Consider the following 25,410-nt stretch of genomic DNA (forward strand, 5'->3'; position numbering starts at 1 on the left):
TCTGGTCTCAGGCGCCAAGAGTGTGGAGGCCGGGCCCCTAATCCCCAGTGAAGAACCATTGTCACTGGTGCGTGATCTGATAAGGAGATAGTCCCTATAGTAGCATCCTGTATTTTAGTGAAGCACTGATCTGAGACGAGCAGATAGTCTAGCCTTGAATACACATTGTGCGGGTGAGAAAAAAAAGTGAAATCGCGCTCTTGCGGATGTAATATCCACCAGACATCCAGCAAACAAAGCTCCTGGCACAGTAGGTTAATACCCTCCACACTCTCCGTTCTCGAGGCGAGCTTAGGGGGTGCATTATCAATCTGGCGGTTCGCCACAATATTAAAATCACCGCCCAGTACCAAACTATAATCAGAAAAGTCGGCCAGGAGACTGATCAGAGAGACAAAAAAATCCATGGGAGTATATGTTAGGGGCGTAAACAGCACAAAAAACAATACGTTGATGGTACAGAGTGCCCGCCACTAGAACATATTGGCCTTCCTCATCCTGGCAGATACGCTCAAGTTGGAATGGCAAATTTTTGTGAATAAGGATGGCAACTCCCCTTTGGCGCCGGTTATAAGACGAATAGTAAGCTTGTCCCATCCAATCTCTTTTTAGTTTGGCGTGCTCCCCATCTCCCAAATGCGTTTCTTGTAATAGCACCACCTGTGCTTTCATACGTTTAAACAGTGCAAATAATTTGGTCCACATTCATAGTAACAATTTTAACAGGCTCCATCATTTTAGAGCGACAGTGAGATAAAAAAGATAACCGGGGCCTCCCAAGCCCCTTGCCCTTCTTACGAGAAATCCCTCATGGCCTCCCAGCCTAGGCCCTGAGGGGAAAATTGTAATCCATACTCTTGTCACAAATGAAACCTTTGAATTAAATAGCCCATAGGTCATTTCCCCTTCCCGCCCCTTTCTACTATCACACATACCCACAAACACACAACACATCCATACTCCCAACATGAATCCCCCCCCGTGCTCCATGGGGCTCGAGCTACCGAGCTCCATAGGCATACCACTAATAAGCCTTATCTCCCTTCTCCCGCCCCGCTCCCCACCGTCCACCACCTCTGGCTGTAGGCATCATAGGCCCCAAAATTGCAATAGCTAGGTAATAGAGTCCTTCGCAGGAATCCAACGCTTGAAAGAGTCCAGAAAACAGAACTAATCCTGAAAGTATGACTTCCAGTTCAGTGAACCAACTAGTCAGAATTCAACAGAGACAAATAACATGCTGGGACGGAACTATCACTCCACAAAGGCTGTCCAAAGGCATCACAGTATGTAGTGCATTGGCCCCCGCAACCTGGCCAAAGAGAGACAGGTCCCCTCAAGCGCCATGAGTGATGAACACACCAGTAAAATTTCCAATAAACTGCAGCTGCTGCGATTAGAAGGTTATTGGAGCAGTAAGCTGGTTTTCACTCCCCATCCAGGTGAGGAAGGCTCGCCAAAAACCCTTCCGCCTCCTCCTTAGAGTTGAAAAGAGGGTTTTATTTTCATGTTGGACCTGCAATTTTGCCAGATAGAGCAGGGCAAACTGAATGCCTCGCTTATGGAGTGCCGTACAGGCCGGAGCCATAGCTTTCCTCTGCGCTGCGGTGTTAGCAGAGAAATCATTAAATAACAGCAATCTGTGGCCATTATAGTCCACCTCCTTTTTTTGGCGATAGGACCTTAAAAGCCGAGTCTTATGGTCCCAATTGAGAATCCTGGCCATTACTGGTCTCGGTCGTCCGAGCCCATCTCGCATAGGCCCCACACGGTGCACCCGTTCACATTGGAGCCGGTCCCCGGTGAGAAGGAGGCCTACCTGCTATGGGAGCCACTGCTCAACAAGGTCCTTTAGGTCCCCCTCCTTCACCTCTTCTGGGAGGCCAATAATTTTTAAATTATTTCAGCGTCCTCTGTCCTCCTGCTCCTCCATCTTAGCAAGGAGCTCGCACTGCCTGCCCTGTAGGTCCGCCATATTCCGCTCCGAGGTTGCCAGACGATCCCCCAGGTCAGAAATGAGACCTTCCGCGGTGTCCAGCCTCTTGGCATGGCCTTCAACCGCGGATTTAATATCTTCCATCGCAGTCTGCAGCTTATATAGCCGGCCATCCAGCGCTTCAGTCACACATTGTGATATTTTCTGCAGGGCCTCCTCATTAACGGAAGCGAGCAGAGGCTCCCCAGATTGGGCTGCCGTGGCCATCTTGGCGGCACGCGGTCGGTGCGGTCGGCGCTCTGACTTGCCGTGGGTGCTCGACTTGCGCATCACCAGCGGACCTACTCGTTCCAAAAAGCCTCAGCAGCACCTCCGGCAGCCCTTCCTCGGTCAGAGCGGTGAAAACAAGTACTTTTAAAAGGGTTTATTTGCCGATTTGGGGGAGTGAGGCCACGGAGCTTTCCCCGTTCACTTCCGCCTCCTGCACGTCATCGCCGGAAGTCTGAAGAATCCTTACTGGAGTTCAGCTTGTATGAAAGCTACCCTACAAATGCTAATAATCATTATCATTCTCTTTCTTGTCAACTGAAGGGTTATATGGAAGACTAATGGCCTGTAGAAGCAGCCTTCACTAGCCCTAGGAGGAAGGTAAGCCTGATAACTGTCTTATAGCAATACCAAAAGTGATACCAGGCAACACTCAAGGGAGGCTGATGTGGTTCCTGGTCCTTCTGGAAGTCAATTTGGGAGCATGGGGAGAAACCTCCAGGAGAGTGAGTGAAGACTCTATGCTGCTGGTGCTTCGGGCATATACAGCTTCACATAATGCAATTAGATAGTGTATGTGTGTAGGGATAGGATAAGTCCTCATTAAGCCTGAAAAGATAATAAGAAACAAGAAAGACTATGGAGAGAGAAAGAGAGAGAGAGAGGTGATTAAACCTTTTATGTAGTCAATCATTTTTTGATTACTTTCCATAATATGTTTTAACTTTGGGGAGGTATCATAGAAAAAAAATCATGGTAACTTCTACTGAATTTGATTTGGTGGACTTGGAAAATGAATACATTCTCAACATAATCCACATCTTCTTGCTAATCAAGATACACTCACCATGCAGCATTTTTCTAGGGTTAAGCTGTACATGGCCAGCGTACTAGTAGACAATGGGACTTGCGCATTTGAAAATCTAGCACGATGCAGAACAGCGGAGAGATTGGTATTGGCAGCTATCAAGCCCTTTCACGCACCCACATTAAAGAGAAGCTAAATATCTCCATGCTTACAGCTCAGAGATGAAAACGAGCAAAGCAGAAGTGATGCAGGGACATGGCAACTTAACTGGAATGGTAATGAACAGAGGGGGAAGAGTTAAGAGGCACAGTTTGATAACTGATGCGCATCTTTCGCTAGAGTGTGTGTGATTCCCCCCTCCCCCCCCCTGTCCACCCCACAAGATTGATTTTGATCCGATCCTTCAGTTGTGGTTCGTATTAGTGCACAAACAGCTTACTTAAAACGACTCCTTCCTGGCCTGTCTCGCTCATTTCAGACCTTGGACAGATGCGCCTTTTCGTGCTGGGGAGCCTGAAGTTTTCACTCTTCTTTATGCTTGGTTTTTGTTTTCCTTTTTTCATCTGCCAACAAAAGAGTTGTCAGAAGTAATGGTTTAAATAATTTAACAGATTATTTGCTTATTAGATATTAATCATTCTGCTGTGGCTGGGGTCTATGTTGGTGCTCTTCTACTAGAACAGTGAATCTGATCTCAATTAGATTATGTCTCTCTCCTTTTCCTCCCCATAAATCATTCTGGCAAACTGAAATTAACAGCTACTGGAGCGCATTAATAATCTGCCTCTCACATTGGAAAATGCATTAGCCGGAACCCTCCCATCGCTCTGACTGTTAAGCACATCATTTTGTTTATGAAATATAAATATTTCATGGAAGAGCTCTCACAGATTTTTCTGAGACCCTCTGACAGCTAAAATGATTGCACACAATTGCCAGTCAGTCAAGCGCCCAAATAAAGTTTGTTTAAAACCATACCTCTGTGACTGCCCTATTTTCTCAGATTTAAAATCATACATTTGAAATAAAACCATGTTATGGATATATTCAAGCTATCTATCTACCTATCTATCTATCTATCTATCTGTCTATCTATCTATCTATCTATCTATCTATCTATCTATCTATCTATCTATCTATCTATCTATCTATCACAGATAGTGAAACTTATCCTTCATCAGCCTTCTGAAACCTCAAATTCAAATGAATTTTCAGCATGTATATATAGTATATAGGAGCTAACTTTTTAAAATTGTTGGGGTGCTGAACTCAACACAAATTTCTGCCCCCCACCAGCAAGAAAAGAAAAAACAGAGCACAGCAGTTTGTGAGTATGACTGACCAACCTGTATTTAAAAGTTAGTAAATTACATTTGATTAATCACCTTTCTTCAATAAGTAAATCAAAATGATGTACAATAAAATTCACATGATTACATACAATAAAACCACATAAACATAAAACATTAAAATATTAAAACCATCCTTAGAAACAAATTAAATGCAATAAACTACACAAATCATAAGTATAAAACAGGTAGTAAAAAAATCTTAAATCACATAAACTAAAATAAGCATTGCATATCAATAATGCTGCTCACTACAGGCAGGAGGCTCAAGTAATATGAACTTGAGAAAAGAGCTAGATCTTGAGCTCTTTTCTAAATTTACAAATGTTTTTCTCCAAGTATAAACCAAGGGGAAGAGAATTCCATAAGCTAGAGACCAGGTAGGAGAAGTTTATCTCCTGGGTTCTTTCTAGTCTGATTTCTTTGGGTTTTCCATAAGAACATAAAAACATAAGAGTTGCCATACTGGGTCAGACCAAGGGTCCATAAAGACCAGCATCCTGTTTCCAACAGAGGCCAAGCCAGGTCACAAGTACCTGACAGGATCCCAAAGAGTAGATAGATTCTAAGCTGCTTATTCCAAGAATAAGCAGTGGATTTCTGCAATCCACATTACTAATGGTTAATGGACCTTTTGTCCAGGAAGTTGTCCAAACCTTTTTTAAATGCAGCTACACTAATAGCTTTCACCACATCCTCTGGAAACAAATTCCAGAGCTTAATTATGCATTGAGTAAAAAAATATTTTCTCTTATTAGTTTTAAATGTGTTACCTAGTAACTTAATTGTGTGTCCCCTGGTCTTTGTACTTTTCAAAAGAGTAAACAACTGATTAAAGTTTACTCATTCCATTCCACTCATTATTTTATAGACTTCTGTCATATCTCCCTTTAGCCATATCTTCTCCAAGCTGGAGTCTTAACGTCTTTATTCTTTTTTTATGGAGAATTGTTCCATCCCCTTTTTAATCTGGTTGCCCTTCTCTGTACCTTTTTTAATTCTGTTATATCTTTCTTGAGATGTCATGACCAGACAATACTTAAGATGAGGTTCACCATGGAGTGATACAGAGGCCTTATGATATTCTCTGTTTTATTCTCCATTCCTTTCCTAATAATCCCTTGCATACTATTAGCTTTCTTGTTGCTGCTGCACATTGAACATGACGATTTCAACATATTTTCAATAATGACACCTAGATCCTTTTCGTAAATGGTGACTCCTAATATGGAACCTTGCATTTTGTAGCTATAATTTGGGTTACTCTTCCCTAAGTGCATCACTTTGCACTTGTCCATATTAAATTTCATTTGCCATTTGCATGCCCAGTCTCCCAGTTTTACAATGTTCTCTTGCAATTTCTCACAATCTTCTTGTAATTTAACAACTTCGAAGAATTTTGTGTCATCTGAAAATTTAATCACCTCACTTGTTGTTCCCATTTCCAGGTCGTTTATAAATATATTAAAAAGTAGTGGTCCCAGAACAGATCACTGGGGTACTTCACTATTCACCTTTTTCCATTGGGAAAATTTACCATTTAGTCCTACTCTCTGTTTACTATCTTTTAACCAGTTGACAATCCACAATAGGAAACTGCCTCCTATCCCATGACTTTTTAATTTCCTAAGGAGTCTCTCATAAGGGACTTTGTCAAATGCTTTCTATAAATCCAGATATATTATATCAACTGGCTCACCTTTATCCACATGTTTATTTATACCTCCAAAAATGTAGCAAATTTGTGAGGCAAGACTTCCCATGGCTAAATCCATTTTGGCTTTGTCTCATTAAACTATTCTTATCTTTATGTTCAGCAATTTTGTTCTTTATGATAGTTTCTACTAGAGATGTGAATCGGAACTGATATCGGATCCGATTCTGGTTCCGATTCACATCTCTTTCTACCATTTTGACTGGCATAGATGTCAGACTCACTGGCCTGTAATTTTTTGGATCACCCCTTGATCTCTTTTTAAAAATTGCCATTATATTAGCAACTCTCCAGTCCTCAGGTACCACAGATGATGTTATTGATAGCTTACAAATTTCCAATAGCAGGTCCACAATTTCATTTCTCATTTTTTTCAGCACTCTGGGATATATACCATCTGGTCCAGGAGATTTGCTACTCTTTAGTTTGTCAATTTGCCCAAGTACATCTTCCAGGCTCACTGAGATTTGTTTCAATTCCTCTGAATTATCACCTTTGAATATAATTTCTGGCATGGGTATATCTCTTACATATTCCCCAATGAATATAGAAGCAAAGAATTAATTTAGTCTTTCTGTTATGGCTTTGTCATCCCTAAGTGCTCATTTTGCCCCTTCATCATCTAATGGTCAAACTGACTTCCTCACAGGCTTTTTACTTTGAAAGTACCTGAAAATTGTTATAATGAGTTTTTGCTTCCATGGCAAGTTTCTTTTCAAATTCTCTCTTTGCCTTCCTTATCAATGCTTTGCATCTGCCATTGATTATACTGTTTCCTGTTATAAGAGATAGATAACACAGGAGAGATTATAGTAGGGGAGGGGGTCATATTTCTTTTTACCAAAAATGAGCTTACCAGCAATATTTTGTACTATTTGGAGTCTTGTAACCCAATTTGAAGAAAGGCCAAGATGTATGGCATTGCAGTAATCAAAACAGCTTAGACCAGTGAATAGATCAATGTTTTCAATTTGCACAATTTGCACGTGTCTAAAAATGATATCAAATGATGAATAAGTCAAAGAAAATAATAGGATCTTTGCACTAAAATAGAAATTGTTGCAAGCATGGGATGCAGCTGCTTGCTCAAGAGTAAGTGAGCCCTTGGACCATGGCATGACCTCAGGGTGGAGCTCCAAGGTACATACCATGGGAGGCGAGTGTTTACAGGCATGGGCTGGACTTGGAATGTAGCTTGGACTTGGAACATAGTTTGGCTTGGAACATAGCTCACTCAGACCTCCACTGAACCTGTATGTACAGAGTGAGACCCAACAATGCAAAGCTGGTCTCCGGGGTAGCCCTCTGGCCACTCAATAGCCCTTACAGACCTGCCACTTGGGAATAGAGAGTGTGTCATGACATACAAAGGCTGAGAACACAAGACAAGACATGACAATGACTTGGACTTGACTCAGAAGACTCTTGGCAATGAGGACATGACAAAGGCATTAGAGATTTGCACCATTTATTTATTTATTTAAAGACTTTTCTATACCGTCGCTAAGTTATATACCATCGCAACGGTTTACATGTAAGTAAGTTTGGAGTAAACGTACTATAGTACGTTTACATATAAGTAAGTTTGGAATAAACGTACTATAGTACATTCTAACAGGTGCCATTAAGTTTCGGTTACATTAAAGCATAAAAATACGTACAAATGTTTAGTGATGTAGGTTCTGGCCAGGTGTACCTAGAAGGTACTTTTACAGGTTAAAAAAAATCACATTTACTGTGTTATATTATTACATTTATTGTGTACTCAATTTGTTAAAATATTGTAATGCACATTTATGAGAATAGTGCTGTGTGCCGGTGCTCTTCTGTTTATTCCAGTGTATTTTCTATTCTCCTGTCTCTTTATAAAAGGCTTGTTTAAAAAGCCATGTCTTTAGACTTTTCTTGAATGTTTTGAGGTCTCTCTGTAATTTCATCTCCAAAGGCATTGTGTTCCAGAGTGTGGGTCCTGCTAAAGACAATGCCCTTTCTCTTACCTGGGTTAGTCTCGCTGTCTTGACTGAGGGAATAGTTAAGAGATCTTTGTTTTCTGAACGAAGGTTCCTGTGTGGTACGTGTACCCGAAGTGTAGAGTTTAGCCAGTCCTCTTTTTCATCATGTATTAGTTTATGTATGGTGCATAGTGTTTTGTATTTTATTCTTTGTTCTATAGGTAGCTAGTGAAGTTCGGCCAGAGTTTCAGTTATATGATCTCTTCTTCTTTTTCCATGGATGAAGGCACTAGAGATGTGGAGCATGGTCAAAAGCTCAGGTTCAGGTTAGATTTCAGCTTCAACAGCCACTGTGCTACAGCACACCCTATACAGCCTGAAGGTTAGTTGCGGACCATGCTGGGGGCAGGGTAGACTCTAAACTGAGAGTTAGAATGGAATGAGGATGAGGAATGAGGAACATGGCTTGGAATGAGGAACAAGGTGATCTGCTGGCTGGACAAGCCCCATGAGACCAGAACTAGGAACATGACTAGGAACTTGGAACTTGTCTTGGAACTTGGAACTCAGAAACAAGGAATGAACTCCAAGGACTTGACCCAGCAAAGACATATCTGGAGACAGGCCTTGCGCCAGGAGGCACCCTACACAACCTGCCCTGGACACTTCATGGACCATGATGCTGGCATGCCTGAAGGAAGGATGAGAGAGGAGCTAGAAGACAGAACTTGGGAACAAGGACTAGAACATCTGGACGTGACTGAAGACTTGAATGAGGTGAAGTCTCAGAAGACTTGGATGAGGCAAAGACTCAGAAGACTTGTAAGAGACCAGGAACATGGAACGTAGAACATAGAGGAGCTTCTACAAAGAACAAGAAACAGAAAACATTGAAGAAATGAAGACTCCAGGATCGAAGAGATGACAAAGGAACTCCAGGAGCAAGGCAAGTCCACTCCTTGTGAAGGTGAAACTGAACTGGTAGGAAAGTCCTTTTATAGGGCTGAATGCATCATCAGAAAGGGCAGCAAGTCTTTTCCTTCTGAGGTTCCTTTAAAAGAAGGACAGAGATGCACGTGTGCACCTTGGGGGGGGGGGGGGGGGGGGGGCGCTCCTGTGCAGGAGAAGCATCAGCAATCAGCAGTGACAATACAGACTGTGAAGAAGGGAAGTGGAAGCAGCAACTGCCAGCCACAAAGAAGGACAGCAGTGGCGGTAGCTCCCAGCCACGAAGAAGGTGTTCAGCAGCACTGGTTGGCTTCCTGACTGTGGAGGCAGAATGGTGGCATCAGGGTTCAGCTTGACTGCATTGGGATAAGTGAGCCTCTTGCTGGCCTGACCGCAGGTGGCAAAACGCAACAGTATCCTGTCCTTAAACCCCCCTCCTCAAGCCTCCTTCTTCAGTTTCAGAGGAGACAAAGACATATTCCTTATACAAGCAGTGGGAATCGAGGGTCCAAACACAGGATCTGAAGGCTGCTTGGTTTCAGGAACTGAAGCTAGAAACCATTCAGAACATTCTGGAAAAAACATGGCTGAAGCACTTAGATGAGGACACAATGAAGGGCATGACTGGAGGCACAGATTTAGACTATAGCATCTTGAAATACTGGTCCAATTTCTTAGGTTCTCACATGGACATTATAGAAGGAGGATCAAATTAAATTTACTTTCCACAAACTACTCTAGCACTGATGGTGATTAATTGAGGACTCAACTTTTGACCCTTCGGTGACTAGGTTTGCTGTTGAACTGATAGATGGATAAATCGGACTGTCTGACTGCAAATGGATTGACTTCTGAGTAACTGATGGCACTTGACACCTCTCTGAAGAGGAGGAATACTTTCCAGGGAGAACTGAATTCCAGGCTGACTATGATTCACATAAGTCGATAGTACAAGATCAAATAACTTGGGACTTGTGATGGAACAGACGACATTACAAAGTTCTGCTGATAGAAAGAAAAGTTAGCTGCAAGGCAAGAACCAGGATTGGGATGAATCAGGGTCAGCTGGCTGTAATATGGCTTAGGAAGAGGATTTACTCCAAGATTTTGAGGTCCCTGGTTGAGCAGGCACATAGTCAATGGTGGAATCTGGCCTTTAGAGTTTAAGCAATGATAGGAAGAATGAAGAAGGACTGACAATGGTTTCCTTTTCACTTTTAATAGTCCACATTGGAGTTGACCAGAACAGGATTGATTGTTCACCCATTGTGGAAGAGGGCTAACTCAACCCCGAACATAGTAGCTTAAACATCTCTTCATTAGGTTGCCTCCACTCCCCATGAGATGATATTGAGTCTTGCAGAACGTTTAGAGAGGAGAAATCAATTTCCTTTCCAGCAATCACAGGAAGACTATTGATACTTGTCCTCTTACCTGAGGTAATCCTCGAGCTGAACTCATGTACACTTGATGAAATGATACTTGCAAGAACAGAGTTTGTGATTAAATGTGGAATGTAAACTCTAGAGACCAGTCACACTCGTTGTTCTTCAATACAAGGACAGTCTCTTTCTCTTGCAATTTAATATTAAAGCTTCAAAATCGATAGTCTCCTCCAAGATGTACATGGCAGATGTGGCATTGCCGAAGCTTATGTTAGAAGGGTGGCTTCATAACTGGAGGTAGGGACTATCTGGTTAAAGGCATTATGAATCTGGAGGATAGCATAGGATTTCAGCAGGCATCTACAGAAGATCTTTGCTCCTAACCCATCTACAACACCCTGTAGTAGAATTGGCTGCACATTATAAGAAGTTTGGAGGGTCCTGAGTATGAAAGCTGCTGCTAAGCAGGGGCAAGCGAAACAAAGCTCAAGAAGAAGATGGTAGAAACATCCCTTGGATTGATCTATGAGTGCTGTAACCCAAAAACATTTCTGGAGGAAAAAAAACTGTTGGTGATAAGGTCTTAGGATTAGCACTCATGGGTTCCACTTGAGTGATATGCAGAGAAAAAGACAGTGTTAGCCTTTCAAGACAAGAAGGAAAAGTTACTATTTAAGTCCAAGACTGTCACTGGAGAGAGCACTAGCTGCCATAGTAGGAAAACTGAGAAACAAATCAGAATCCAACAGTCAGGTCTCAAGGTCATGCCGACTCAGGGAGAACTCCAAGAGGATGGCGCTGAAGGATGGTAACTAGAGAATAGCAGTAGTGGAAGTTCTTTCAGATTTAGAGATGACTCTCTACATCAGCATCATGAAAAAGGTTGGTTCTTGAAAAAGGTGGAATCACTATTCTAGGACTTCTCGGGCTGAAGTCCAATAGGTTAAGTAATAGGTAACTAGTAATCCCAGAGGCACCACTGATTTTTACTCTTCCAAAACCAGGAGCTGAAGTCTGGGTCAGGATTGACTGATGTCTGAGGTAAGGAAAACAGCATGCACACCGTGAGATGAACCATTGGAGCAAACAGAAGACTTGAAACAAGGTGTAGGCCCAGACGATGATATAACTGAAGACTTGAGACACTATCAGCAGCTTGAACCAATGCTGTGCAAAGCAGAAGCTGGAATGTAGTTAAAGAACTTAAACAAGATCTTGGATGCAGACATCCCCTGAGGGTCATAGGCAACATAATAACAAGAAAACCAGAAGACTTGGATGAGATGAAAAATTAAACAAACCTGGGGGCAGGCGCCTCCTGCAGGTCATAAAAAAACCCCCAGGGACACATGCAGGCACCTTCTATTGGTTGTAGGTAGCAGAGGGTGAAGAAAACACTAGAGGACCTGGAGTAACTGCAGAAGTCAAAAACCATGCATGCAGGCATCTCCTGCAGGTCATAAGAAAAAAAACCCAGGGACTCATGTAGGCACCTCCTGCGGGTCGTAGGGGAAAAAGGTTCTAAAGCAAAATGAGACTTGGACAAAGTTCAGGACTAGAACAAGATGCAGAGGATCCAGAAAACATAGGCCCATCGCAGGAACATGCTCACCGAGCTCATTGTCTTTGCAACCTGTTGCAAGCGCAAGATGCAGTTGCTTGCTCAAGAGAAAGTGAGTCTATGGTCCACAGCACAACCTCAGGGCAGAGCTCCAAGGTATGCACCACGGGAGGTGAGCGTGCATTAGCATGGGCTGGACTTGGAACATAGCTTGGACTTGGAAAGTAGCTTACTCAGACATCCTCTGAAGCTGCATGCCCAAAGTGAGACCCAACAATGCAATGCTGGTCTCTGGGGTAGCCCTCTGGCCACTCAATAGCCCTTTTGGACCTGTCATTTGGAAACAGCGAGTACATTAGGACAGATGAATGCTGAGGACACAAGACAAGACGTGACGAAGGCTTGGACTTGACTCAGAAGAATTTTGGCAATGAGGACATGATGAAGGCATTGCAGACTTGGAACATGGATGAAGGCACTGCAGACATGGAAGATGGACAAAGGCTCAGGAAATGGAGAACATGATGAAGTCTCAGGTTCAGGTTAGAGTTCAGCTTCAAAAGGCACCTCACCGCAGCATGCCCTACACAGCCTGAGGGCTGGTTGCGGACCACGCTGTCCTGCTGCTCACCCTACACAACCCACCATGGGCTGGTTGTGGACCATGCCAGGAGTGGGGCAGGCTCTCGACTGAGAGTCAGACATGGACAAAAGCCAGGACATCCCTTGGAATGAGGAACATAGCTTGGAATGACGAACAAGGTGTTTCGCTGGCTGGACAAACTCCAAGAGACCAGAACTAGGAACATGACTAGGAACTTGGAACTCAGAAACAAGGATGGACTTCGAGGACTTGACCATAATAAATGCCATGCTAACCCAAGACTACCTGCCTCTTCCACTAAGAAAGGCCATAATCAAACCTCTTTTGAAAGATCCCGACTCTGACCCAAAAATAGTTGACAACCGTCGTCCAGTCTCTAGCCTGTCTTTTCTATCAAAAATAGTAGAAAAATTGGTTTCCTTCCACCTCCTAGACTTCATAGAAGAGGGCAACACTCTTCATTCCTACTAATCCAGATTCAGGAAAGGCCATAACTGAACGTATATCCATATGAATGTTGACCAAGGGGGTGATTCCCTTCTAGTTCTATTAGATCTCTCCTCTTCCTTTGACACTTAAGAAACATTGGCATTGCAAGCACAGTCCTCAGATGGTTTAAATTTTTCCTGGATAACAGGACTCAGTCCATATTGTGTGAAAACAAATCAACCTTCCCCAAAGATCTCACCTGTGGAGTACCTCAGAGTTCAGTGCAGGATTTACATCTGCTAAAACATTTGCACAAATTTTCCATAAACATTTATGCACACACTTTTTTTTTTTAAATTCCAAGGTATGCATGTAAGTCCAAACCTTTTCTTTACTTCACCCCCAAGGATACCTCTGCTCAGTCTGGGTAACCTGTATACAAACATGACATATATATGTTAGTTATTCATATATCAGATGGAGAATTTTACAAAAAAACATTTCTGTGAGTAAAACATTGTTTTACGAGTGAAAATGCTTTGGAAAATTACCCTTTTATTGCCAAACAATCATTACTCCAATGCAAAATGTGAGAAGCAATTTGAATCATAATTGGAGGGCTGGATTGAAGAAATAAAAATGATTCCTGGATTACTATACTTGTGGATCTTGAACTCTGAAAGTTTGATTCACTTCCAATTTTATTCCTACAACTTTAAGGTTATTTATTACAGTAAGTTTGCAGATGTTTTAGCTGGTCTACGTAGGGAAATCTAATTTAACCTCAGCAGGCTCCTCCTTTCAATTTTTTTGTGACATAATATCAACAAGATAAGCTGGCACTGTTACATTGCACTCTGTAGCTACAATAAATAAATATAAAACAGCAGTATAGATTTTACAAAACTTAGAAACATAGAAACATGGCAGCAAATAAAGATCATATGGCCTATGAAGTCTACCCATCTAGTCAATTAATTTAGCATTATAATTCTTATCACTTCCTTACAGATCCCCTATATTTATCTTATGCTTTTTTGAGTTCAGATACTGTTTTTGTCTCCACCACTTCTATTGGGAGGCTGTTCCACACATCCACCACCACTCTCTGTAAAGAAATATTTCCTAAGATTACTTATTTATTTATTTATTTTAAGTTTTTTTATACCGATTTTCCTGCATAAAATGCATATCAAACCGGTTTACAATGAAACAGAATGAGCAGGAAGTAAAATTCCTTAGTCTAATACATTTAAACGTCAATAATGAAATAATTTTAAACAAAGCAAAAAGCTAAATAACATTAATAAAAGTTAAATTATTAACATAAACATAAATATAATTATATTAGAAGGAGCACAAAGGTTAGCATGAAGGGGAGCACAAAGGGGAAAACCCCTTTGTCACGCCCGGTACGCGACGCCTGGTGTAATCGCGCCGTTAATCGGGTCGCCGCTGGCTGGTCGTCATGACGTCGGGGGGGGGGGGGGGGGGGGGAGTCTTCACATCCATATCCATACATCACATACATACTTCTGAATCTACCCCCTTTCATCCTATTCTCATGACCCCTTTGTTCTAGAGCCTCCTTTCCAGTGATAGAGGCTCACCTTTTGTGCATGGAAACCTTTGAGCTGTTTGAATGTCTCTATCATATCTTCCCTATCTTGCCTTTCCTCTAGGGTATACATGTTTAGATCTTTAAGTCTATCCCCATATGCTTTAGAATGAAGACCCCTGACCATTTTAGTTGCCACCCTCTGGACTGACCCATCCTGTTTATATCCTTTTGAAGTTGCAGTCTCCAGAATTGCACACAGTATTCCAAGTGAAGTCTCACCAAGGACCTATACTATTGCAAGGTGCGGAGGCGCGCTTGCTTCTCAAGGGAGATGTGAGCCCTTGGATCACAGTGCGGCTCAAGGAGGAACCCTAAGACACACTGTGAGAGGTGAGCAAGTACAAGCATGGGCAGAGCAGAAGCAAGGCTTGACTGAAGACAAGGCAAGGAACTTCTGGAGCAGGAACAAGGCAGGCTCAATCCTCCACTGGACCTACACGCACCAATGAGACCCAGCAACGCAATGCTGGTCTTGAGAGTAGCCCTCCGGCCACTCGATAGCCTTTCCGGACCCGCCGCTTGGGAACAATGAGTGCATGAGGCCAGACGGAGGCTGAGGGAAGGAACAAGATGAGTCAGGAATTAGAAGACTCAGACGTAGACTCAGGATATTCAGAAGACTCAATCATAGACTTAGGATACTTGGAGGACTCAGACAAGTTTTCAGGTTACTCAGAAGACTCAGACAAGGTTTCAGGATACTTGGAGGTCTCAGGCAAGTATTCATGATACTTGGAGGTCACAGGCAAAAATTCAGGAGAAAGTACTGGGTGAGTACTGTGTCGCAGCGCACCCTACACAGCCACCCATGGCTGGTTGCGGACCATGCCGAAAGCGAAGCAGACTCCAGACGAAGCAGTGGAACTTGAAGCCAGGACATGATGACGATTCAGGAGAGGCCTGCACTGGGGCAAACCCTACACAGAAGCGGAACAGGTTCTGGCAGAGTCTTGGGCATGGACGAAAGCAGGCACAAGGAACTCCAAAGACTGGGACAGGATTCAAGACTCAGGATTCAAGTCTCAGGATTCAGAAGCTTGGCATTACAAACAGGAGCCTTCCAGAGGCTTGCGCTGCAGACGAGATGGTAGACCTTGTGCCATGAGGCGCCCTACACAGCCCCACCATGAGCTGATCATGGACCATGATGGTGGCACACCAGGAAAGGTGAGCAAACGAGGAACCTAGGAACTGGATGAAGAGCTGGAGAAGAAGAAGATGGAATCAGGACTGGAACATCAGGCATCAGGGACATCTGGACGCCGGGACATCTGGAACATCAGGACATCAGAACATCAGGACCACTGGACATCAGGACATCTGGAACATCAGGAACAAGGAACAAGCGACGAAGGGAACATCAAGATGAAGGAGACCAGGAACATGAAGAACATTGAACGAAGAGCCATCAAGACACAGGAAGACCACGGAGGACTTGGACTGGAAGGAAGACCACAGACCACTGTGAAGACCAGATCCAAAGGCCCTGAGGGAATGAAGCTGAGCCCTTTTTTAGGGCTGATCCAGGCGAAGACCGAGGACATCATTGTTGGGGCCATGGACTTTTCCCGCTGCTGACCCTTTAAATATGGAGAAGAAGCGTGCGCGTGTGCCTATGCAGAGCCCAGAGGATGGAACGGCATCGGCGGCATCCTGCCACGATGGAGCAAGGCTGGAGGCAGCTTCCACGCCGTGTGGGAGGTCCTGGCAGTGGTGCACAGGCCACGAAGATGAAGATGAAGACAGCGGCAGTGGCGGCTTCCTGCCACTTAGAGGAATCCCAGTGGCATCTACCCAGCTGCGAAGATGGAGTCAGTGGCGGCAGCTTCACAAGCCTCGAAGAGGAACATCAGCGGCCCCTTCTGCTGCACAAGTCGTCGGACCACAAGGAGGTGGCAGCGGCGAGCCAGGATGGCATAGGCCGTATCATGGGAGTCCTGTGGCGACGGGCGTTCCGGCAGCGGTGAGTGAAGAGCCTATCGGCGGGATGGGGTCTGCGGGCAGGAGTATAACATATACAGGGGCAATATCATCTCCCTTATAATAGGCTTCTTTAATACATTTTGCATGAGAAATTGCTAATATAAATGTGGTTTCCTTTAAATATGAAGAAATTACTATTTTATTTAATTAGCTTCACAAGGTTTGTAAACAGAAGTCTGGGGGAAATGAGACATCACTGTAAATAGAAATGGAGACAAACAGGAGGTAAATTGACCATGTTTTGTCTAGGTTGATAATGAAGTATTGGAGGGGGTTGGAGTAGATGGGCTCTTGAAAGCACCATATTCAGTTGTATTCTAACAAAGAATGTCTTGCCTTTTGATGCTCACTTTAATTTTCAGGATATCCCTAATAAATATGCATGTGATATATTTGCATATGTTGGAGGTAGTGCACATTCATTAGGGATATCCTGAAAACCCGACTGGCTAAGGGAACCCAAGAACCAGTTTTTGCACCACTGAGGAGAAGACTTGGTTAGCACAGTGGTTTTCAATCCAGTCCTCGGGACACACCTAGCCAGTCAGGTTTTCAGGATATTCACAACAAATATGTATGAGGTAGATTTGCATATAATGGAGGCACTGCATGCAAATCTACTTCATGCATATTCATTGTGAATATCCTGAAAATTCGACTAGTGATGGGTTGAGACTGGGTTGAGAACCCAAGGACTGGGTTGAGAACCTTTGGGTTAGCACACTTTATAAAAAAACACACAACCCACCAAACTGATGTCAGTGAGAGCTCCTTGGTAAGAAACTGACATGGTACGAGTTCTGCAGGGGTCACACTCTATAACAAACGTCTTCCTGACAAATCTCAGTTCTTAAAAAATACATTTTTCTCCAAAATTCTTGTACAGTGTCTTGTGTAGGAGCAATCAGAAAAGATAAAAACATAGAAGAAAGTAATTAATTAGCTCCCTATTTCTCTAATCAGTTGAGGTTATTAAAGGTTGATCCTATTAATGAACAAAGACTTTGCTATAATCGTGGAACTGGTGAAAAACCACACTGAATAGACTCCTCACCAACCTGACAAGGAAGCAACAGAAGAGGTTTACTGACTCATGGATGCCTATTTTAATAGAAGAGAATGAATTATGGCTAGGTCATGTCTGTGACCTAGTATCAGTAGGGAAACCAGTGAACCAATTTGGCTGATAATTGATACCTGTATATAGATAAGAGTCATAAGTGATACTTCATTTTTTCTCCATCATATTTTTGGTTTAGTAAAGATTAAGAATGCCATTTGGTGTACAACTTTGTTTTGCAAAGCAGATTAATTTACCAGCTAACTTGGCCACTAAATTTGAGCCGGGCTACTAGGATCTTAATTTGACTCTTTGGTTATATTCTCTTGTAATGAGAAGAGAAGCCCATGTCTTTCTGATTTCATTTGCATCTGATTCATTGTTCAGTATAATTTATTAAGCGCTGATTTAATTTTATTTCTACAGCACCTCATCTTAACTCACAGGAATACTTCTAGGACTTTCAGAATTCAAAGTATTGTGCAGATTATAAGCCTTTTACAAACACTTAAATTTTAATGAGAGGCCCTTGATAGGTATTAATTTCCCTCTCTGTCTCCTAACACAAGTAAAAGCTTTTTTTATTTTTTAAATGGCACACAATTTATATCTAGCAATGATTTCCCCATTTTGTAAACCTGAGGGACATATTTCATGATTTTTTTTATCTGCCTGTCAAAAGGACAAAGTTAAAGTGAGATCATAATTCAAAGTTATGTTGAAAGATGAAATATCTCTACGTACTGTACAACATGCACATGACAAGTTTCTGGAGTATTATGGCTTTGATGACAAGAAAGGTGTAAGAGAGCAAAACTGAATGAAAGCTGCTTACAGCACAGATTTGAACTGTGCTTAAAAGGCTGTAAATGGCATCAAGTCAATATCTAAAGAAGGCATGAAAGTAAAGTGTTATGAGATTGTAGGACCTGTGATAGCTAGAGTGGCCTGAGTAATCTGTGGACTCTATAGAATATTATTCAATCATGCCTTGCACCATAAAATAAGAAGTGTATTGCATTTTGCAGATTTAGGGGGATCCATGGTTTTCCAGTTTTCTCCCATTCCTTGTAAGACATTTTGAGGGTCTATACACTAAAACGTATGCAAATTTTTAATGTGCGCTCATTAAAATTGTAGTGCATACCCTACAATACCTCTTTTGTGTAAAGCACTAAAAAATAGCCTTCATAGTGAGTGCACATTTCTAACATGCAGATTAACTCAGTAACTATAGCATTTACGTACCTTCTTGCGCCATTTGGCATGAGTAGGATGACAAAGGATAATATCATATATGCATTTTTTAAATAAGTTCCTCTGTTTGAAGCAGCAGTATGGTAAGAGAGAGCTCGAGTTTTTTGGGGTTGATGTTTTTGTTTGGTTTTTATTATGCATTTTATGATGTGGATGTGTGCAGAATACAAATCTTTTAAAATAAATAAGTAAACAAATAAATAAATAAAAAGATAGCATCTGTGCACTAAATAGCATGTGGATGCTACAGATAATAATGTGTACACGCTAAGCTGAACATGCTTATTTCTCTTTTCCTGTTATATCAAAATTGTTTATAAGTAAGTCTGGCACATGGGGCTGGTTGCCAATACTGAGCAGGAGAAGCTGTTACGCAGGAGGGGGTCAAGTAAAACAGTGCTTTCTATTCCATTTTGGAATTACATTACAGGAGAAATAGTTCACAATGACTCTGCTTTTGGTCTGACTCTCTCTCATGGTGCTCTCCCAATGTCTATTGGCATGGCAATAGGGTTCTGGTAGGTGGGAAGGATTAATGTTTGCTTCTATGCAGCACCTTATTGGTTTTCCCTCAGACAATCGATACTGAGCAAAGGTTCTCAGGGACTTGGTTCAGTTTCCAAACAAGGATTTTGAGGTTGGCACAGCCTGACTGATTTTTCTGGGAGATCTGGAGCTGGAGAATATGATCTTACCCAGTTATCCTTTCTCTTGAACTGTGCACCCAATTTTGGTGATAGCCAGGAGCTGGCAAAGGATGATGGCTATCAGTGTGAACCAGAGAGAAACGGGTACTGCACCAGTATTTGGAAAGGCCACGAGACCACACATATCCTTATGATCCCTTGTGTTGCGAGCACGGGGTGTGGTCGTTTGCTCGAGAGAGAATGAGCCCTTGGATCTTGGTGCAATCTCAGGGCAAGGCTCCAAGGTAGACACCAAGAGAGGTGAGCATATCCAGGCATGAGCTGGGCTTGGAACATAGCTTGGAACTTGGAACAAGGCACACTCAGACCTCTGCTGAACCTATACACATGGAGTGAGACCCAACAATGCAATGCTGGTCTCTGGGATAGCCCTCCAGTCACTTTATAGCCCTTTTGGACCTGCCTCTGGGAAAGGAGAGTGTGTCAGGACAGATGAAGGCTGAGGACAGGACATAGCATGACAAGGAACTTGGACAAAGACTTGGAAGCTTGATACTTGAACAAAGACTAGGAACTTGGATGAAGACTTGAATCCATGGAACATGGATGAAGGCTCCGGAGACGAAGAACATGGATGAAGGCTCTGGAGATGAGGAACATAGACAAAGACCTGGAAGCTTGGCACTTGAACGAAGACTAGGAGCTTGGACGAAGACTTAATTCTGAGGAACATGGGCGTAGGCTTTAGAAATGAGGAACTTGGGTATAGGCTCGGGTTCAGGAAAGAGTTCAGCTTCCTGGGGCACTGCACCTCAGCATGCCCTACACAGCCCCCCATGGGCTAGTTGTGGACCATGCTGTCCTGCTATGCACCCTACACAACCTGCCACAGGTTGGTTGCAGACCACGGGGGGGGGGGGGGGGGGATAGGCTCAGAACTGAGACTCGGACAAGGACTGGAGCCAGGATATGGCTTGGAATGAGGATCATGGTGTGGAATGAGGAATCAAGGCATGGAACGAGGAACAAGGAGATCTGCTGGATGGTCAAGCTTCACAAGCCCTGGAACTAGGAACATGACTAGGAATTTGAAACTTTACTAGGATCTTGACTTGGAACTTGAAACTCTAAAAACATGGATGGATTTTGAGGACTTGATCCAGCAAAGACAGACGTGGAAACAGGCCCTGTGCCAGGAAGTGCCCTACACAGCCCCCTATGGGCTGGTCATGGACCATGATGCTGGCATGCCTGGAGGAAGGATGAGGGAGAAACCAGAAGGCTGACTTTGGAATGAAGACCGGACATCAGGAACTTGATTGAAGATTCAGACGAGGTGGATATTCAGAAGATTTCAGACGAGGAACTGACGAGAGACCAGGAACATGATACAGGCAACATGAAGGAGCTCCGATGAGGGACAAGGAAACCAGGAACATGAAACAGGAACAAGAAGGTCAGGAATATTCAACAAAGAACATGAAGACCATCAAGATAGGAGGATGACCACGGAAGACCTTGCAGGATGAAGAGCCATGGATGACCATGAGGATCCAATGAAGGCCCTGGAACGAGGAACATGGACGAAGACTTGAAAGCAAAGCACTGAACAAAGACTAGGAACTTGGACGAAGACTTGAATCCAAGGAACATGAACAAAGGCGCTGGAGTCGAGGAACATGGATGTAGGCTCAGGTTCAGGAAAGAGTTCAGCTTCCCAGATCACTGCAACTCAGCGCACCCTACACAACTACCCGTGGACTGGTCACAGACCACACTGTCCCGCTATGCACCCTACACAACCTGCCACAAGTTGGTCATGGATCACACGGGGAGCAGGACAGGCTCAGGACTGAGACTCGGACAAGGATAAGACCCTGTTGCGCCTGTCAGTCACAGATGGCTGCGACCTTTACTGCTCATCTCAATTTGCCCAGTAGCTCCGATTCTGGCTAAGATGGCTGCCTCTGCCTCTGCACGCCGACCTCCCTGGCGTTCCTGGGATGGCATGGGTGATCCTGGTCGCCATCTTCAATCTGGAATGACCTAGGGCATGCGCGCGCTTGCCTGCCTCCTTCTTGTGCACGTCATGGTGGGAACCTCAGGGGTGTCCCCTCCGCATGACATCACTGCCTTCGTGTATTTAAGCCTACCAGACTTTCCTACCTATGAGTTAGCAAGGATTCCATCTTGCTCAATTCCTTCCTCTGAGATGCTTTGCCTCGCTGTTCCTGCATTTTAGACTGAGTGACTCAGGTACCCACTCCTCGAGGGCCTTGCTGCACTCAGGGCTATCCGCTCCTTGGAGAGCCTTATCTGCCTGTCTCACCTTCTCCAGCTAAGTGAGTTCTCTCGCTGCTTCCATGGACGACCCTTCACTGTTCCTGCTCAGGTCTCCGCTGCTGCTACAAAGTATTCTCTACTTCAACATCACGGAGTGAGTACAAGACCTGTTCTTCATTACTGCTTCCATCTTGCTGTGTGGATCCTCGGGTTACCCTGCTCTGCGGACCACTACCGGATCCACGCTGTTTTGTGCCAGTTGCCAACATCTGTCTCCAGCCTACTCTGCGCTGCGGACCACTACCAGAGCTACCTTGTACAAAGCCTACCAAGAAGCAAGTATTCCCCGGGTTATCCTGCTCTGCGGACCACTACCGAAGAATCCATCCCAGGTCTTCCTACTCCAGGACTGAGTTTGCAAACCTGCTCTTCGGGTTTCTCTTTGCTGTATAATAAATATTCTCTGACTCCTGTGTCCATCACTGCTGAGACCCCACCTGTCATGGAGAGTCCCCACAGGGCTCCTCCCTGTGGGTGGAGTCAGCTCTCTCCATGACCCAAGGGCCCACATACCAAGTTCAAACATAACAGACCCAAGACATGGTTTGGAATGAGAATTAAGGCTTGGAACGAGGATCAAGGCTTGGAACAAGGGCTTGGAACAAGGAACAAGGAGATCTACTGGCTGGAGAAGCTCCACGAGCCCTGGAACTAGGAACATGACTAGGAACTCGAGACTTGATTTAGATCATGACTTGGAACTTGGAACTCTAAAATATGGATGGACTCTGAGGACTTTATCCAGCAAAGATGGACTTGGAAACAGGCTCTATGCCACGAAGCACCCTACACAGCCCCCCTGTGGGCTGGTCATGGACCACAATGCTGACTCACTGCAGATTCAGACACTGGGAAAGGCTATATAATGCTGTGCCCCCTCCAACCACTGATGCCATTTCTTCAGTGTGAGCTTGATGACCAGTAATTCCTTGTCACTGATTCTGTAATTATGCTCGGCTGGGGAAAACTTCCTGGAGAAAAAGGAGCAAGGGTGCAAGGTTCCAGAAGAAGAGTACTGGCTCAGGACAGTCCCTACCCCTTCAGAGGAGGCATCCACTTTGACAATAAAAGGATCTGGGTGATGAAGCAGGGTTCCCAGAGGAAAACCACTTTTAATTCTTGAAAGGCTGTCACAACCTCAGGTGGCCAGAGTTCGGCGTTGGCCCCCTTGCAGGTCAGGTCTGTGAGTGGAGCTGCCAACTTGGAGTAATTACAAATAAAGTTTCAATAATAATTAGCGAATCCCAAGAATTTCTGTAGAGCTCGTAGACCGCTAGGCTGAGGCCAATCTTGTATGCATTTGAGTTTGTCGGGGACCATGTGGAAGCCTCATCAGGAGACTATGTAACCCAGAAATAGGAGGCTTTCTTTTTCAAACAGCCACTTCTCAAGTTTGGCATAAAGCTGATTGTCTTGGAGACATTGGAGTACCCAGGCAACATCTTGGAGATGGGTAACCAGATCTTTAGAGAAAACTAAGATGTCATCCAAGTATACAACTATTCACTCATAGAGGAGGTCCCTGAAGATCTCGTTCATCATGTTTTGGAACACAGCTGGTGCATTGCACAATCCAAACGGCATGACCAAGTACTCATAATGGCTGTCTCTGGTGTTGAAAGCCATTTTCCACTCATTGCCTTCTCGGATCCGGATTAAATTATATGCCTCCTGGAGATCCAACTTAGAAAAAATCTTTGCTCCTTGCAGGCAATCAAATAACTCTGAAATGAGCAACAAGAGGTAGCGGTCTTTCCAGGTAATTGTGTTCAGGCCACGGTAGTCTATACATGGATGGAGAGTTCTGTCCTTCTTTGCCACAAAGAAGAAACCAGTGTCAGCTGAGGAGGTAGACTGATGAATGAGCCCCTTGTCCATATTTTCTCATATATATTCTGATGTGGCCTTAGTTTCAGGTAGAGACAAGACCCTGAGGAGGCTTGGCACCTGGTAGCAGGTCTATGGCACAATCAAACTCTCTGTGAGGAGGCAGGGTGTCTTCTCTTTGTTTAGAGAAGACCGGCGAATTGAGCATACTGTGGAGGAAGACCAACTGGAACAATGGGAACAGAGAGACATGGCTGGATTGCTATCTTTTCTAAGCAGGTCATATGACAGTCAGGATCCCACCAAGACAGTTGAAGTGAGGCCCAATTGAATTGCAGAGAATGTTGCTGAAGCCAGGGTAAGCCCAGGACTATGGGATGACTTAGCCGGCTAAGTCATCCGCCTAACTCTGAATACTGGAGTTAGCCAGTTAAATTAGCCTTCTATCTCAACTGCTCTCAGTTATACCCTCAGAATGTCCATAACTTATTCAGCTAAATTCTAGTCCACTATCTTATTAGCCGGTTACAATTTATTTAACTGGATAAGTTCCCAAATATTAATTTAGCTGGCTAACTTCTGGTTAAATCAATCAAACTGGACAAAAGTGTCCCATCACCGCTACTATATTATACATATCTGCTTAATACTTTATATAAATTACTATTCTCAACCAGATAATCTGGTACTTTTGTGTCAATTATTTTGAGTCTTTCTCAAAGCACCTTAATAAAAAACTTTTTGGGAAGGGTTGTAAGTTTCATATAATTATTTGTGCCGCCCCGGCACTATAGTTGTTTATTGAATAATCATCAACCTCCAACCACCTCCGTATTTTCCTTAAAGTTAACAGTCCCAACATGACCACGTTTCAAACAAACCGTCCTTCCTCAGGGGATATCGATCCGTGCTGTGCTCAGCAGGACCTTTCTGAAAAACGTGTCTCTTCCAAGTGCCGGGAGGGGGGCACAAATAATTATCCCATCACTTACGTAAATAAACATACGTTAATTATGCTCACAAGTCATCACGAGGTCGACTCCTTGCCTCCCTCCTATATTCCATTGTACATAGTAATTTATCTTTGTTCTCCCTCTCTTTTTTTCCTTCTCCCAGTTAAGGCATCCTTGTTATAATGTAACTTTGCTCCTTAAAATTGTATCATGTTGACTGGTTGGTTACAGTTACTGCTTAGTTCGATGTAAACTGAGTTGATTTGATTTGTATCAAGAAAGTCGGTATATAAAAGCCTTAATAAATAATAAATAAATAAATATGAAACTTACAACCCTTCCCAAAAATTTTTTTATTAAGGTGCTTTGAGAAAGATTCAAAATAACTGACACAAAAGTACCAGATTATCTGGTTGAGAATAGTAATTGATATAAAGTATTAAGAAGATATGTATGATATATAGTAGCGGTGATGGGACACTTTTGTCCACTTTGATTGATTGAAGTTGCATATCACTGATAGTGGTGGAGTGTTCCAAGGTAACTTCTGAGTTAGCCAGCTAAATGCTTTTGAATATGGATCTCACTCTGTTTAGATACTCTGTATGTTCAGTTTGTAGATCTGAAGGGTCTGATGTGCGAAGAGTCAGTGAATCTGTTCCGTATTAAGTTTCTCACTCAGGAATGATATTTATTTAAGTTTTAGGAGGTTAATTCATTCATATTTCAATATTTCATTGCATGCAGGGACTTGTTGTTTTGACTT

Source organism: Rhinatrema bivittatum, chromosome 1 (genome assembly GCF_901001135.1).
Source record: "Rhinatrema bivittatum chromosome 1, aRhiBiv1.1, whole genome shotgun sequence".
Classification (NCBI taxonomy): Eukaryota; Metazoa; Chordata; class Amphibia; order Gymnophiona; family Rhinatrematidae; genus Rhinatrema; species Rhinatrema bivittatum.